We start from the raw sequence: 13,470 nt of genomic DNA, 5'->3' as shown, positions 1-13,470 counted from the left end.
GCTGGATGCCGATGTTAAACCATCAGGCTTTTATGATGGCTGAGGTTTTTTTGGTCTGGTGCCCTTGTAAGAAGATCAGGTTGTTGAGGCCAGGTTGTATGCAAATCAGAGGCCTGGGCCTGGGGGCCAAAGCAACCAGAAGGTACTTCTCTGTTAACCAAGCAAAGTCAGAAAGCTAGGCTCCTAGTATTTATTCCTGGCCTGGTCAGTCAGGATACTTAATACATAAACTGTGAAACTCTCTTTCCACAGAAGTATGTTTAACATATTCATTGTACAGTGGTGCCCCGCAAGACGAATGCCTCGCAAGACGAAAAACTCGCTAGACAAAAGGGTTTTTCGGTTTTGCGTTGCTTCGCTAGACGAATTTCCCTATGGGCTTGCTTTGCAAGATGAAAACGTCTGGCGCTTTTTTCTTAAAGCTGCTTGAAGAGGTGCAGTTGCGACGGACCGTGCTTCGCAAGACGAAAAACATCGCAAGACGAAAAGACTCGCGGAACGAATTGTTTTCGTTTTGCGAGGCACCACTGTACAGGTTTTTGCCATATGCTGAAGATGAACTCTTTAACCCAGCCTTTTACAGTTAATGTATTTTGTTTTGTGGGAGCCATATCTTTTGCTAAATTTATAGTGTTCTGCTCCATTTGGCACGTTTTCCCATGTTTCCTAACTGTAACACTTTTATCTGTTTTTATAATTGTTATAGCAGCCTCATATCCAGAATTGCTGAGGAATTTTAAGAAACAAAAAAAAACCACACAATGCAGTTTTGAAAGGTTTAGCCCATCATTGATTCACAATGGCATCCACTTGTATCTAGACATAGGTGAAAACATCCTCCTTGATCTCAGGAGCCATCATGTAAACTTTGGTTATGATACGTAGAGAGAGGTTCAAAACACACAGTGAACAAACAACTTTCCTGGGATCTTATGGTGAAAGGTGTTTAAGAAGCCTTAAGTAAAATAAATAAATAAATATTGCCAGCTAGTTTTGGAAACTGATCTTGTGCATGCCCTGTCCTGTTAGGTATGTGAGGAATCCTCTGAGGACAATGGGTATTCTGGCCTAGGTGGTTCCCTAGAGTTGGGCCCAGGCTGCTTCAGGGTGTGAGGTTCCTAGCTGAAGCTGACATTTCTCTGGTAGAAGTGTAAATTAGGACTATAACCTGCTTGAATGAACTTTGCCGAAGTGAACTACTGAAATGGTAGACCATAGGTACAATTTCTCCCTGCTCTACTGTGATCATGTCACCTTTCATTTCTAGAGTCGGAAAAGGTATTTAATATATTTGGAAGTCAGATACATTTTATAGAAATCTAATACATGCTGTCTTCTGCTGTTCTCTGCAAGCTGAGTGAAAAAAGGTTGTATTGCAGATAAGTCTCTGGTTCTTTTCTTTCTACTCCCCCAGTCTGCGATAGATTTTTGCATTTCGTCTATCTCGGGTGCATTCGTGCCAACACAGTTTTACCACTAACCTGTCTAACATTGCAAATTCTCTTTTTTTGGCAGGGGGTGTAGTTGGAGCATATGAGTAATGGAGTTTAAAAATGTATTTATTGTTCATCGACATGCTTGGTTGCCTAAAATGTATGCATATTTGCTTTATTGATGAAAGAGCACAAAGAGAGGAAGTCCTTTTAACCCCCTTAGGCACATGAGATACTGCCACTGTACCAGCATTGCCTGTTTAAGGATATTTCAGTCTTTCGGGGAATTCTGCTTCTCGTTTTAATATTTGTTCTCAGCTATAAAACTGGGTGTGGAAGATGCTTCCTTTTTTTAAGCTTTTAAAAATGATTTGTAATCAACTGCTTCTGCAGGGCAGTGTAGTAAGCCATTCAAATGTCAAGCAACTGGGGATGCGGCTCTTTCCAGACTGTACATAAGCAGAGACTATGATTAAGTGGGATTCTGGGGGAGCCCTTGGCCTGTTCCAAACAGAGAGGAACTGCACAACTGTTTAATTTGTTAAAAATAACACTTGGGAACTTAAAGCATTGCCCCAAATAAGTAGAGAAGGGAAGGTGGAACATCTTAAGTCGTAGCAGCCCATTGAACCTAACCCTTTCACCACTTCTCTCAGGGGTTTTATTAAATAACTGTTCTACGTTCCCTCGAGTTATGGAAAGGTCAGAGGTGAGGTAATAATATTTGAAAGAAAATAAACACGTGCGTGTTTCATCTAGTAGATAAATCTTTAGATAACTTAGGCCCCATCTGCACTATGCATTTAAGGCACGACCGTACCACTTTATAAACAGTCATGCCTTTCCCCCAAAGAATCCTGGGGACTTGTTAAAGGAGACCCCTCACAGAGCTACAGCTCTCAGGGTTCTCTGGGAAGAGGGATTGATTGTTAAGACACTCTGGGAATTGTAGCTCTGTGAGGAAAATAGGGGTCTCCTAACAACTTTAAGCATCCTTAACAGACTGCAGTTCCCAGGATTCTTTGGGGGAAGCCATGATTGTTTGAAGTCATAGTGCAGGCGAGGTGTTATTCATGGGTGACCAATTTTAATTGTTGCTTACTGGATCTGACCAAAGGTCTGTCTAGTCCAACATACTGTTCCTAACAGTGGCCAGTCAGCCCACGAGCTTACAAAGGTACTACTGCTCTCCTGCTTGCCCCTAGTAGCTGCTAATAATCAGAGGTAGCCTTGCCTCTTAGCATGGATGTTACACATAGCTATCAGCCACCAGTAGGTGGTCTCTTTCCTCTCAAGCTCTGAGCTTTTTTCAAGGCTGTTTTGATTCTGGTGAATTGCTGGAATATGCAATGAAAAAGCAAATATTAAAGTTGGCCTTTCCTACTAACTGAGTGGTAGGTTTCATTTATTAAATTTGAAATGTTATCTGTCCTTTTCCTTCTGTGTCTCAAAAATGCATTTACACTGAGGTTTTGTTAATATAAACATTTAATTTCAACTTGATTGATTGAACAGTGACTTTTAAAGGTGGATGACTTGTCAGCCAAAAATTATTTAATCCATCAGTAGGGCTATGTGCCATAGACTTAAGTTTTTATTTTATTTTTTGGAGAATGAAGGAGGATTGCAAAACAATACAGGCCACATCTACATGGGGATTTCCTGTTTGACTGCACTGGGAAGCAGCTGTCCTGTTGCATCAGACTTTTCAGCTCTTCTTACATCTTTCATGGTTGAGGCTGATAGTTATCTCTTCAAATCAAATTGGTTCTTAGTATTATGCATGCTTAGGAAAGATTTACTTTTCAGACTTGAAAAAGTCCCTTTGATGTATAACATTAAGATGCATTGGTGGTTGCTGCCAGTCCACAAAGCTTCTGTTGCTGTTGTAATCTGCAGCAGCCTTTCCCCAACCTGGTACCCAGGTGTTTTGCACTACATCTCCCATCAGCCCTAGCTAGCGTGGCCATCCTGGGTACCATCTGGAGGGCATCATATTGGTGAAGGTTGGTCTATGGTTTGGAAGCTCTGCAGGCAATTGCCTGTGTAAGGTCACTAAGCAAATATGCAAGATAAGCAAAAATTCCTAGTCCAGTGTGTGGGCCAAAACTAGCACTTAAGAGAGAATTTTCATTCCTAACCTGTTGTTTCTCTGTTGTATTAATAAGGGTATTGGTGGAGGCATTTGCAGGAAAGGATTGGAAGGTATGGGAGGGATTAGGACTCCTGCCATCACTCCTCTCTGCTGTCTCTCTCATGTAAGTTGCCTTCCATAATCACCCACATTATTTTTGCAAACACAGGTTTGGGACCACACATTTACCAGGTAAACATCTAGTTTGGCCTATGCTTAGATGTGTTTTTGTCTATGTGCAATAGGCTTTGCCAGCACTTCATGTCAGAGCACATAATCTAGGGTTGGGAAACTTTCAGCCTGCAGGACTAATTCAACCCACCAGGCCTTCCCATTCTACCCGTGAGACCAATTCGGGCAAGCCATGCATACCTGTTTTACCAGTGACATCATATATGGTTAGTCTGGCTACTTGTTGGGCGCTTCCAGCAAGATCAAAATCTTTGATGTTAGTGGATGCTAATGTACAGTTGAACTACATTCCAGTGTAATGGGACCTCACTTGAAGAACAACAGAATTGGATGTTGTGGTCGCTGATGGTGGCAAAGTGACTGGTGCTGTAATATTGGAAAGAGTATCTCTCACTCCACACTGTACAGTGGTTGGAGGATCTGTTAACTTTGGCAGCATATGAGTGGGTAGCTTTTCACACGCGGCAGCAGGACAAGGAGTTCTCTGATATTCAGTCTGTGTACACTGATTTATTTGCATGAATTGGAGTTGAGCAATGTGCCTGAGCTTCACCACTTAGCATAGTTTGTTGAATCATAGAATTGTAGGGTTGGAAGGGACCCAAGAAGTCATCTAGTACAAGCCCCTGCAATGCAGGAATATCAACTAGATCATATACGATGGATGGCCACTCAACCTCTGCTTAAAACCTCCAAGGAAGGAGAGTCCACCGCCTTTCGTGGGAGTCTGTTCCACTCTCAAACAGCTCGTACTGCCAGAAAGTTCTTCCTGATGTTTAGTCAGAATCTCCTACTTGTAACTTGAATCCACTGGATCAGGTCCTAGGCTTCAGAGCAGGAGAAAACAAGCTTGTTCCATTCTCCATGTGGCAACTGTTCACATATTTTAAGGTGGCTAACATACCTCCTCTCAGTCTCCTCTTTATCAGACTAAATGTACCCAATTCCCTCATAAGACTCGGTTGCAGACCCTTTATCATCTTGGTTGCCCTCCTCTGCACACATTCCAGCTTGTCAATATCCTTCTTAAATTGTGGTGCCTAGAACTGGCACAACACTGCAGGTGTGGCCTGACCAAGACTGAATTTGGGGGCTACAGCAGTAACCTTTAACTTTTGCCCTTATTGTTGGGAGGCAGGCATGTGCATACGGATGGATTTATGTTATGTATTAATTTCTTTTTGTTGCATTGCAGTGGCTCTCCTTTTCGTTATGTAAAAGTGTTGTTTGAGAGTGAATAAAAATAATAAATTTAAAAAGGATAAAAAGTTGGCACGTGGGAATCTTGGAGAGATAAGGATATGGCTGACTAGGTAAAAAAAGCTTTCCCACATCTGAAATATGGGACAAAATACATTGTGCACATCTTGGAGACTTTCTCTTTTTTCACCACTGCTGTCACCTTACTGTACCCATGTTTAAGGTTATTTTTTCTGCATATGAACTGATGGCAGTCATATGCTTCTATGGGAGAAAGTAAAAGGATGCACATCACAACTGTGTCTTATTGGGTTTATTTGTTCTCAGCAGTGTTCCATATTGCTTCCATTTTATTTTGTTTGTGCTAGAGAACTTAATCTGAGCCACTGAGAACCAAGCCTTCTTCTACCTGCTTAGCTTGCCCTTTCAGTTTCATGGCTCCACCTTTTGGCTTCTGTTTCTTGGTCATGTGAGCTCAGTGGAACATTAGAACTATATTTAGATGATTGTGTTGTGCATGATTGAATCCACCTGTAATAACAGAGATATGAAAGCAAGTACACATATTTATTATGCTAATGCTGAAGAATTAAGGACAGATGGGCTGTGCAACTGGAATAAACACCATAGCTTTGTATCCCTGTTGATTGCTTATTTCTGCCAATCAGCCAGAAATACTGGGGAAGCATACATGCATTTGTGTTACCAATTCTCCTTTGGTCACAAATAAGTCAGATTTGGTCAGAAGAGTTTGAGGAAACTTTTACACTTGCTTCCAAGTAAGGGAAGAAGTTGAGTGCTATAACCACTGGCTTCTCTGTTCTAGTGAACCATCAAGAGTACATGGTTGGTTACAGCACCTTTCTACCTAAAAGACAATCCATAATGTGATTACCTGAGTCTGTGAAACTAGGGCCAGAGAAATACCAGGGTATGCTGGCCCCAACTTCATGCATGAGCATCTTGGTTTTCTTTCAGATCACTGTATGTTTATATTAAATAATTACCTCAGCCTCTAATTATCCAGAGCTGCTGTGCATGTGTGTGTATGTGTGCTTAACTTCCTCCAAGTCAACAAACAGGATTGAAGTGAGTGGAGGTATTACCATTAGCCCTTAGTTTCACTAGGAAGAGGCGATAATTAGGCATAGGTAGTACAGTAACTCTCTTAGGTATTCATGTAGTCAAGAGGTGAAGAAAGAAATGGGAGGAGTGATGAAGAGAAACTGAAGTTAGGAATTGGAACATAGCTTTAACCTCAGATGGAAACACCTGGAGTTTGATGTTTTTGCAGAGGGTCTCAGCTTTTTAACACTTCTAGATCATATTTCCTGTTGACGTTTTCTGGTTTTACTGATAACATGTTCATTCTGCTGAAGACTGCAAGCCCAGTGCTCTGTTTCTCAGTGTTAGTGTCTTTAAAAACAAAGTGGTTTTATTATGCCTGTATTAAAAGGCTTTTGCTTGCAATGAAGAGATGAGCTTCCTGGTTAAAAGTAACTAAGCACTGTTGTTATAAGACTTCATACTTCATCCTGGTGGCATCTGTCTAAGCAAGTCCAGCTAATAGATTAAACTTCTGGCGTCAGAGCAGAGAATGCCATTTGAATTCCCAGCATTTATTAATGCAGATTTACAACTCCTCTACCCTGAGGGAAGTTTCATGAATATTCAGTTGTACAACTGAAAGAAAGATGGATCCTTGTCCCCAAAGGTCTTGGAGCTTCAGAAAAGGTGCTTGCAACTCATGACCCAGCAAGTTAAATGCAGCTCACCAGTTTTACACAGTGGTCTATACTGCATATGTGTGAAGGACTGTGGAAATTAAACAATTACAGTTCATAATGTTAGGCTAATGTAAGCTAATTTACTGAGAGCTTATAAGGATTCCATAAGAGGGTCCTTGAGTAAAATGCTGCAATGCGGAATATTTCTGTTCAGGGTTCCAGCATGCCCTTTTCAAGGCTACTCCATCCCACTCCATCCTGCCACCACACTTTCTCTCATCTGTCATTCTGTGTCCACTGAGCATGCTCAGGACTTATTGAGCTGTGCTTGTTTCCTTTTTTTTTACCACCATCCCAATCTTTTTCAAAAACATACTTTTGCAGTTCTTTGGATTTTCACAAGCTTGTTGGTGCCTCCCTCTTGCATGTGGATGGTGCCATTTTGGCTACATGAGGATCCACACTTGGATAATGAGTTTACTATTAGTATATAGGACATTTGGTGTAGCTAGAGGCCTTCTTTGCAAGGCAGAGATCTTCTAGAGGAGGGGTTCATAACCCCTCCTGGTCTATTAAGGGATCCATGGCTGGGTATTAGGGATCTGTGAACCAGGTGCAAATTGTATGCAAAATGTTGGGTGTACATGTTGATGTGCATTTTTCTAGGGAGGGTCTCCAAAGCTTTCATCAGATTCTCAAAGGGGTCCATGACCCCCTAAAGGTTAAGAACTGTCCTTGGCAGAATTTATTAATTTATTTATATTTTACCTAGCTCAGAACATAAACAAAGAATGTTTTATTAATTAATTAATTGCCTGCCCTTCACCATAAGACTCCAAAGCAGGTTACATCATTAAAACACAACATTAAAAACAGTTTAAAACAGCTTATGTAGCGGTGAAACACCTATCAGATGTTTGCCAGCCCCTTATTTGTTGTAGTTCCAGGAATTATGCCGATATAAATGCAAAATAAATAAATAAACCATAGCAAAAATTAAGATTGGCACACCATTACACCCTCCCAAACCCCCATTATTTGATACAAATACAAGTGTGTATGTGTATGTATCTAAGCGTGTAAGGGAAAGGGTTCACCACTGCACACTGCACTCTCAACCTGGATCCGTAACACTCCTCTGTCAGTGCTCTCTTTAAAGACCTGGCCTTAGTTCTGAGTAGAACAATTACGCTTTGCTGAAATGGACATCAAAATGTAATAATCTTTGTGGTGGTGCAAGTGTCCAATAATTTATTAGCCATTAATGCCATTTTCAGTCTGTTGCAGGGCAGGCATCTGTTTATTCTCTGTTTGGTTTCCCTCGGAAATAATAAAGAAGAGTAATTAAGAGCAGCACCTTTGCCAGTTTTCCAAATAGGGAGATGTGGTGATGTGGTGAAAGAAAGTGCCTAAAAGATCAACAGACCTGGGGTGGATGCATCCTGTTTTTCTAGCTTACAGGATAAACTGGATTTGTGAAATCATGTGTCAATCTTGAGGGGAGGGCACCTCCTCTGCTCACTGGAGTGGGCTTCACTCTTAAATGAACCAGGAAAAGTGGGTGGTTAAAGAAAATAAAGTGCTGAACAAATGGTGCAGATGAAGAAGCCAGGTGCTTGGAAAGAAACCATAATAAATTGTACAGGCTACCAGAAGTGACACATGTATGTGTGTGTGTTTCAATCCATGAGCTGTATGCCTGCATTCTGTGTTGTGGGCCCAAACCTGTGGAACTCCCTCCCAACTGAGATTAGACAGGACCCTCCTTGCTGAACTTCAGGCACGTGAAAAAGACCTTTTTCATTGCAGCAGGTGTTGTAAGGAGCTGAAAGTCCTCCTCTGCTTCCACCCCTAAGCAAAGCATCCTTTTCCACGGGGCAGCACATGAGAACAGCAGATTCCAGTCTTTAAATGCAGCTTAGCTCCTGGACACCCAAAAAGTAGGACACACTTTACATTTCTTTGGCAATGACCCACATTTGGCAAAGACCAAAGCTGTGATCCTTCTCAATCCTAGACTTGGGTGCATTTTTGATGTTCCTTCTAAGATGGTCAGTGGTGATTGTTGGGCTCTTGCTGACTGTGCTGTACTGGTGTGTGCCGGGGATTGGTGGGTGTAGAGGAGGTTAAATAATACCGTCTTGACATCCATTGTGACAGTTTCTGTGTTGTTGCTCATTTCTGAGAACCAAACAGGTGGAGAGCCTGCTTTTGGAAGTCCTAAGTCACTTCTGCCCATCCAATAAGCAGAGGCGGAGAAGAGTGGCTAAACCTTCCTCCTGCCACTATTTTTCAGTCCCCTCCTCACATGTTGGAACCATGCAGAGGAACAGGAAGTACGTGGGAGAGGAGTGGTGAGCAGAGGAAGAAAACTTCCCACCTGAAGCCACCCATTACTTACCTTTACCACTTATCAGATATGTGAGGAGTTGATCTGTTAGTGTGGCTGTACCTGTGCTTTGAAACCTGTGCTTTGGATATTTTTCTGCAGAGCATTTTTCTTAGCCCTTGGCATGTCTGAAGATCTGTGTGTGACTTGTGCGTTCTGACACCAAGTCTTGCTGGAAAAATATATTGTCTTTCTCTAACTTCTTGTTCTCTGGCACCAAGTTGGGAACAAGGGTCTCTGCGGTATTTTGTGCTAGGCACGCTGAGATTCTCAGCAAGAGAGAACTTGCCTGTTTTTTTTCTAATTAGGAGCTTCACAGAAACTCTGAAAAGAGTGACCTGCCATGTCAGAGCCCTCAAGGCAGCCTCCAGGTATTTCTTGGGACGAGACATCTAGAGGTAAAAGGAATTTCCGGTTCTGCTTCTGCTGGAGACATAAAACTCAGGAGAGAACAGTATTGGGAGATTATTTTTGTATTAATGCCAAGAATAGAGGATTAAAAAAGGACACAGGAAACTAAAAGAAAGGGAGAGAATAGTTTTACTCCCCCACTCAGTTTTTCCAACATGACTAACGAACAAAGGATGAGATTCAGGAGTAGGGAAGAAAGAGAAATTAGATTAAATGAGAACTGAACCTAATCTGCAGTTTTTGAAACAATACACAAATCAAAACACAGCCATCCTATGGAATTTTTACTTTTCTGAATTTTGATGTAGCTTTTCAGCCAAGTACTGTGTACAAAAATGCATATACTAGGATACTGGTGAATATATACTCCAGTTCATTGTCTTAGAGGAAATGCTTTTTCTCAGGAAAATTTACCTGCAGAAATGTGCACTAAAATGTTTATGAATTTTCTTGAGGACTTAAAATAATAATAATTGCAACTATGATGTGGAGAACTGAATTTATGTTCAGGAAATAAGAGTTTTTCTAATTCTCTCTTAAAGCCATTGAAATTGGTGGCCATCACTGGCTGTGGTGGGAGTGAGTATGTACTACATGAAGAAGTACTTTCTTCTGTCCCAAATCTTCCAACATTCAGCTTCGTTGGATGTCTGTGAGTTCTAGTGTTAAGAGGCAGGGCACATTCTGTATGCGATGCATTATATTATAAACTTATATCATGTAACCTCTTACTGATCATTTCTCAGAACCAAACAGTTCCAAATGCTGTAGCCTTTCCTCATTAGGGAGCTGCTCCATCCCCTTGACAATTTTGGTTGCCCTTTTCTGAAACTCTTCCATGTTCCTGAACTACAACTCCTATAATCCCAGGCCTTTGGCCTTGCTGACTAGGGTTGATGGGTGTAGCAGTCTTTCTCTGGTCTTTCTCTGGTGTTTCTCTGTTTGCCCCCCCCCCTGTCTATCCTGCTGATCATAATGTTAATCATTTTGTGGTTTCACTGACTCCAAAAATAAAAAACAGGGCTTAATTCAACGTTCACTGATCTCATCTGCATATGGCTCCTCTTGTGGGGGTGGGCGGATGATTTAAAGGTTTCTTGCGGTCATGTCAGATAGCTTTGGAAAACTGGGATTTTTATTAAAAGTTTGGGAGTATATATAAACTTCCTTATCTCTTCCTTATTTTTCACTTTCTCACCACTCCAGGAAGCTGTATCCATCTCAGTGCTGTTATTCATCACAATCTGAGCTACCTTAGCACCATATTTTCATAACTCCCAGTGTGTATTTGGTTTACATTAAGCAGAGCTTTAACTTTGCATTACCCTTCCTGTGCACGCCTGCTGTATACATTTCCCTCCCCTAAGGGATTATTTATCTTAAATTATGCAAGCATTGAGAACCAGGGTGGTTTGGTAGATAGTGACAGGCTTGGCCTGGGTTCAAACCCTAGCTTGGTTATGTATTTACTAACAGCCTTAAGCAGCTGCTACCTCAGCTTCTGTGAATAACAACACAAGAATAGTAGTCCATCTCAGAGGCTGTCAAAGGGAAGAAAATGAGAAGAGATATTAAGTGCTAAATGGATTAGCAGATAAAACAGTCTACCATAGTGCTCAGTGACTGGAACGGCCCATTAACAGATCTAGAACAGAACACTGAAAGAGACAAGTGTCTTCTCTTTCTTTTAGGAGGTGTGTGGTGTGTTCTTGTATATACCAGCAATCCATTTCAGTTTTTCCCTTTCTGTCCCACTAATAAACCTCATGTGCTTTACGGAAATACGGAAATACAGAACGGGTTCTTAATCTAAACCTGTTTTTATTTGTACTGAATTGCAAGGTTCCCCCCTCTTTCTATGATTTTCTTTAACCAGATTTGCAGAACCATGTCAAATCTAGATTACAGATTCTGGTTGCAAGAGCAGTCCATGATTAGTGCTGATATATATACCTGTAATTCTATATCATGACTTCAGATAACCATGGAAGGGAAATGTGCATGCAATAGTTGAGGGAGGAACATGGAAGATTCCCAGTCTGTGGTCAGGAGATTGAAATGAAACAGTTGAGCCTTTTAATAAAGAGAAGAACAAATTCATTTCAACTTAGTCCTGAAAACACATTTAGCCTAAAGAATGAGCTGATAGAAACCATCACATTCCTAAAATGTCCAGTCCACCTTCTGGTCATTTTCTGCAATAAGAAAGAATTTTTAAAGTTTTTAAACAGCTGAGTTACAAGTATCATGAAGGATAGCTGGATTTTGATAGCATGAAAACTTAAATTGTGGTTCTTCTGTAGCCCATAGAACAAAAATTGTTGACCAGAGAGCTGCCTACTCATTCCTTTAATGATTACTTTATCCTTGATTATAACAATATTTAGTTATAACGCTCATTTATTACACAAGCTGTATTCTTTCACCCATTCAGTATTCGCTGCCAGGAAATCTTTTGGTCTCTCTCTTTTTGGGGAGGGGGTCAGAAAAGTATGGCAGAAGGTATAGGTACGTTTAATCCTGGAAAATAGCTGCAATTTTTGACGCAGTTTTGATTGCTTCTTGAATGGCAGGGTGTAGCATTAGCAGGTTGAAAACAATTGCTTCCTCTAGACTGGGTGGTACAGATGCAACAGTACTGATCCCTGAACCATGACTGAAGGTGAGCCACAGGGTCGTGCCCACCTTACCCCTCTCCTCCTTTGTCAGCGTTAGCCATAGTGCTGTATTACGTTTGCACCAATGGTTTGTGATGGCTAGTTTTAACCAGAATTTGAAAGGAATGTGCCCCCAAGTACTTGTTAGCATTGGCACACCTTCAGAGTAGACACCATGATTACTGCTGAGAAGGGGAAAGACTGGAACTGATTTGTGTCTGCACCAGACCTAGGGTGGTTTTCAAACCTGGCTGGTTCAGATGTAATAGCAAACTATGATGTAGTGTTATGTCAGCAAGCTCTGGGCTCACACGCCCTTTCGTCCCTTGGGCACACCTCACTTCAAAGGTGTCTCACCAGGCTGGAGAAGATTAAAAATCCAAAGCAAATTATTTTTAAAAAGATAAGTGACAAGTTGTTGTTTGCCTGTTGTTTAGAGGAAGCTATTTAATATTTTAGTGTGAGCATCAGGGTGATGGCTTTTGAGGTCAGGTTGGCACACACAGTTCTTTTCAGGGGGAAGTAAAGATCTTTTTTCTTGGATCTTGCCTGACAGTTTTGGAGCTTTGACATTGTCTCACAGTTTTGTTTGCTCTTTTCCTTGGTTTTGTTATAGCTGATTCAAGTTTAAAATTAAATACTTCCGTTGGGATATTTTTGTGGCACCTCAGTCTTTTTAATAGCAGGTTTTCATTATTTTCTGGATTTTCCTTTCAATATACCGGTAATGAATATATTGTTTTTGTTTCAGTCTTATGGAGTGCTGCTGAGATGGGCAACCTGTGGCCAGCCCTCTCAGATATTGTTGGACCAATGGCAGACAAAATCTTCACAATAATGATAATTTCCATTCTCTCTTCTGATTTAGTGGCAAACCATTTTGCCCACGAAGCATGACTGCAATTACACTTAAAACTAAAGTTTGCAATCCTGATTAGCAGGCAAAACATAGGGCCAGATAAGTAGGGCTATTAAAAGTGTGAATGCAGTTAACAAATGTGCATCGCATTCACATAACAAATGTTATGTAAATGGGAAGAAGGCTGGGATATAAATATATATTTTTTATCAACATCATCGTCGTCATCAAGCCACAGAGAAGCCTGAACAGCCTTGGGGGTGAAATGAAGAAGTTTGAGACCATGGCCACTAGAAAGACAAACTCCATCTCCCAAGGTCCTCTCCCAAGTTCGCAGTGCCACTTGAGCGTCTCAACAGTTGCTACTTGCACAGAAAAAACATTACATGTTAATGTTAATCTAGGGGCCAAATTAGATGGAATGACAAACTTCAGTTTTGTAGCAAAATTTCAAGTGAGACTGGAAGC

At 41.1% G+C, this 13,470-nt stretch overlaps 1 protein-coding gene across 1 annotated transcript in view; it reads left to right on the top strand.

Moving 5' to 3' along the window:
- The window catches only part of MAN1C1 (mannosidase alpha class 1C member 1), a 129,375-nt gene that overhangs the window by 19,627 nt on the left and 96,278 nt on the right, over window positions 1-13,470 (top strand). The window lies entirely within an intron of this gene.

Source organism: Podarcis vaucheri (genome assembly GCF_965113315.1).
Source record: "Podarcis vaucheri genome assembly, chromosome: 7".
In the NCBI taxonomy this organism is placed as follows: domain Eukaryota; kingdom Metazoa; phylum Chordata; class Lepidosauria; order Squamata; family Lacertidae; genus Podarcis; species Podarcis vaucheri.
The sequence above is the reverse complement of the archived record's forward strand: the minus strand, read 5'-3'. Positions and strand labels throughout refer to the sequence as shown.